The following is a 4,833-nucleotide window of genomic DNA, read 5'->3' on the forward strand; positions in this document are numbered from 1 at the left end:
AAGTGATGTCGACACCGATGACTTCCCGATTAAGATAGGACTGCATCAGGGGTCAGCTTTGAGCTCTTTTTGCATTGGTGATGGATGAGGTCACAAGGGGTATACAAGGAGATATCCCATGGTGTATGCTCTTTGCGGATGATGTGGTGCTAGTTGACGATAGTCGGATGGGGGTAAATAGGAAGTTAGAGTTATGGAGACAAACCTTGGAATCGAAAGGGTTTAGGCTTAGTAGAACTAAAACCGAGTACATGATGTGCGGTTTCAGTACTACTAGCTGTGAGGAGGAGGAGGTTAGCCTTGATGGCCAGGTGGTACCTCGGAAGGACACCTTTCGGTATTTGGGGTCAATGTTGCAGGAGGATGGGGGTATTGATGAAGATGTGAACCATCGAATCAAAGCCGGATGGATGAAGTGGCGCCAAGCTTCTGGCATTCTCTGTGACAAGAGAGTGCCACAAAAGCTAAAAGGCAAGTTCTACAGGACGGCGGTTCGACCCGCAATGTTGTATGGCGCGGAGTGTTGGCCGACTAAAAGGCGACATGTTCAACAGTTAGGTGTGGCGGAGATGCGTATGTTGAGATGGATGTGTGGCCACACGAGGAAGGATCGAGTCTGGAATGATGATATACGAGATAGAGTTGGGGTAGCACCAATTGAGGAGATGCTTGTCCAACATCGTTTGAGATGGTTTGGGCATATTCAGCGCAGGCCTCCAGAAGCTCCAGTGCATAGCGGACGGCTAAAGCGTGCGGAGAATGTCAAGAGAGGGCGGGGTCGACCGATTTTGACATGGGAGGAGTCCGTTAAGAGAGACCTGAAGAATTGGAGTATCGACAAAGAGCTAGCTATGGACAGGGGTGCGTGGAAGCTTGCTATCCATGTGCCAGAGCCATGAGTTGGTTGCGAGATCTTATGGGTTTCACCTCTAGCCTACCCCAACTTGTTTGGGACTAAAGGCTTTGTTGTTGTTGTTGTTGTTGTTGTTGTTGTTGTAATTATGCTCGGAAAAAACAAAAGAAATACTAAACAGACTCCAAAAATCCCGAAATAAATTTTCCCCGGCTTCTAAAATCAAGCCGCACAGGATGAACATTTATTTGGGGCCTAAATGCAATTTTGAAAAATGCGCATTTTTCCTAAATTCAAATAAAATAGCAAATAAAACCAAAATAAAATCTTATTTGATTTTTTTATTAAATCCCCAATATTTCTTTATTTTGGGAAAGTCATTTTATTCCCTCTCTCATATTTTTATAATAGAAATAATTGAAGATAAAATAAATAAAATCAAATGATCCTATTTTCAAAATTTGAGAAAACTCAAATATGAAAATAACGAAATCCCCAACTCTCTCCGAGGGTCCTTGAGTTACGTGAAATTTCTAGGGTCTACCAAAATGCAATAAAATATAATATGCAAAGATGATCTAGTGTATAACATTCCAAATTAAAAAATTGGGATGTTACAATGAGATTGTGTGTGCGCGCGTGTGAGATGGAGAGAGAATGAGGGGAGATATAGACTTTTAGATGGGCCTATCGAGTGCGAGTGAGATATGCAACCCAGGTGGATGGAGAGTTTGAGAGAGGGGGAAGAGCTCCGAGACGACATAGTGGTGCATGAGAGAGTTACAGGCAAAGAGCCAAGGAATCTGTGTGCGTACGATGAGTGGACCCAAGATATCTAGCTTGGACTAGCTAGAGTATCATACATAGTGTGCGAGAGAGACCTATAGATGGTGTATATATGCATGGGAACTAGAAAGACCCCCCCACACACACACACAAAGAGAGAGAGAGAGAGAGAGAGAGAGAGAGAGAGAGAGAGAGAGAGAGAGAGAAGGGGAGTCTGGGAGAGGGGGAGGTCGCGTTTTATGCATCAAAGACTAATATAAACCATGTTTCCATATAAACTTGCATCCAAATATTTAAATTGGAGAACATGTTGTCTGCAATCCACACATGAACGGATATATGCGTATATCAAACAAGTTCATTAATTTGACTTTCAACATGTTCATGGAGTACTATAATACTGTACAACATGATACTCGATTGATGTGTTCAATTTTGGATTTAGTTCACTATATTGACCTACTGAACGAGCTATTTCATTGAATCAAGATATTTCGTTTTGGGTTTGATTCGCGTTTTTGAGTGGGTCAACTATTTGTCATATAGTAAATCGCTAGCAACGAGCATGTAAAAACACATTACTCCCGAGCATCATCTCTCCATCTAAAAAAGAAGTGGCAAGCTAATATTTCAAAATTTGATCCGAATCGACTTGGTAAGGTAGACGTGGATGCTCGTTCTCCAAAAAATTGAATGAACCTTTAAACATCCTCTCTAGTCGGTGGAATTCGCCTGAGAAAATAAATGGGAGACGCGAAATTACCGTCCTATGTGGGACACGCATCAATTGGCCCGTTGTACATCGAGGGTAGGTTCATAACTTCATCCAAGCGCGCCTTCTCCTCAGCCAAAATGACATGTGCCGAATAATTCATAAACCATGGTCGGCAAAAAACGCTCTCCTCGCCCGAAATAGTTCGCGCCCACTATTTCAAAACACGCTCTCCTCGCCCGAAATCGCACGCGCCCACTATAGTTCAAAACACGCGCTCCTCGCCCGAAATCGCTCCCGCCCAGAGAAGCAAAGTTACTCTACTATTCCTGACCCTCAGTACACAGACCCAAGCCGAGAAGCCTATAGGCAAGGGTTGAACTGTAACTCCCCCTCACATTTCAGACAAATGCGTCCGTAAGACATGGTTCCACTCCCCTCCCAATTTCCCCCGCCCGCCCCCATTCATACCTCCTGGGCGCAAAATCACCTTCTCCCCGGGAAGCTCCCTTCTCCAGAGCCGCGAAACCTCAGCCCCACCTCCATGGTGCCCCCACTGCACCAATTTCACAGCCGCCCTCCTTCCTAATGCCGGAGACGCTGTCCATTTGTCGTCGTGCACTGGGCCGTGTGCCTCTTACTCTGTGCTGCTGGTGCTGCCTTGACGACGGCTGCGTGAACCGTACCGGAGCCGATTCACCCCCGCCGTTGTTCACGGCGCCGGAGCGGCTCCAACTTCGGATCCGCCCAGAGTCCTGGCACTGCTTCGGCGTAGCCGTCGACCGTCGCGAGGTCGCTCTTTCCCTGCCGCCGGTCGCCACCGCAACCGTGCCGGCCTCACCGACTCGGCAGCTGGACATGCCTACTTCACCATGCCGCCAGATAGGTCGCACCCTCATCTCAAATCACTTTATTTAGGCGTCAGTTGTCTGAATTTTTATCATGGGAAGCAGCACCCCTCGAGACGGCGGAGCTCCTAGGCTGCCGGTTGGCCGGTGTCTAACATAAGGGTGCGGGGCTGCAAGTTCGCCACGGAAGTAGTGCTTAGATGGCTACCGTTTAGAGTTGCGTGGGTTGAAGGTACTGCCGCCGCCGGATCTAGATGACGGTGAGTCTTTGAGGATTGGCCCGGGGGCGGCGCAACCATGGCAGTGCGGTGGGGCGGGGAGCGGGGTTTTGGCCGGGGCCACGGACGGTAGAGGCAGGCTGCTCTGCCGTTGGTCGCTGGCTCTTCGGGGAAGATACCGAACAGTGTCAGCCGGGAGGCACAAGACGGCCAGCCATCCGGCATAGATCGGACAGTACCAAAATAAAATAAAATCATGTGACCCCAATTTAGTCTTCAGTCAAAAGACGTGTGACCACTCTCGTACCTTGCTGTTGATCTCTTAGTGTATTTCTTCAGATCAAAGAGATATGTCGTTCTTAACATTATGCGTTATCTGCATCTTCAGACACACTATCTTCTGACTCACCACAGCTGCTCCAACAAGGGAAGCATACACCAGAAGGGAGATATAGTCCCCACTCAACAGTTCCCTGCATCGAATGCGCGTGCCCGACATGCACAGCCACAACAAATGCAGGGCCATCGACAAGTCAGCACATGATGCTTGATGACCCACAAGTATAGGGGATCTATCGTAGTCCTTTCGATAAGTAAGAGTGTCGAACCCAACGAGGAGCAGAAGGAAATGATAAGCGGTTTTTAGCAAGGTATTCTCTGCAAGTACTGAAATAAATGGTAACAGATAGTTTTGTGATAAGATAGGTTGTAACGAGCAACAAGTAACAAAAGTAAATAAAGTGCAGCAAGGTGGCCCAATCCTTTTGTAGCAAAGGACAAGCCGGAACAAACTCTTATAATAGGAAAAGCTCTCTCGAGGACACATGGGAATATCGTTAAGCTAGTTTTCATCACGTTCATATGATTCGCGTTCGATACTTTGATAATTTGATATGTGGGTGGACCGGTGCTTGGGTGCTGTTCTTACTTGAACAAGCATCCCACTTATGATTAACCTCTATTGCAAGCATCCGCAACTATAACAAAAGTATTAAGGTAAACCTAACCATAGCATGAAACATGTGGATCCAAATCGGCCCCTTACGAAGCAACGCATAAACTAGGGTTTAAGCTTCTGTCACTCTAGCAACCCATCATCTACTTATTACTTCCCAATGCCTTCCTCTAGGCCCAAATAATGGTGAAGTGTTATGTAGTCGACGTTCACATAACACCACTAGAGGCTAGACAACATACAACTTATCAAAATATCAAACGAATACCAAATTCACATGACTACTCATAGAAAGACTTCTCCCTTGTCCTCAGGAACGAACATAATTACTCACAAAGCATATTCATGTTCATAGTCAGAGGGGTAATAATATGAATATAGGATCTGAACATATGATCTTCCACCAAATAAACCAACTAGCATCAACTACAAGGAGTAATCAACACTACTAGCAACCTACT

The sequence above is a fragment of the Triticum dicoccoides genome, chromosome 2A (assembly GCF_002162155.2).
Source record: "Triticum dicoccoides isolate Atlit2015 ecotype Zavitan chromosome 2A, WEW_v2.0, whole genome shotgun sequence".
Lineage (NCBI taxonomy): Eukaryota > Viridiplantae > Streptophyta > Magnoliopsida > Poales > Poaceae > Triticum > Triticum dicoccoides.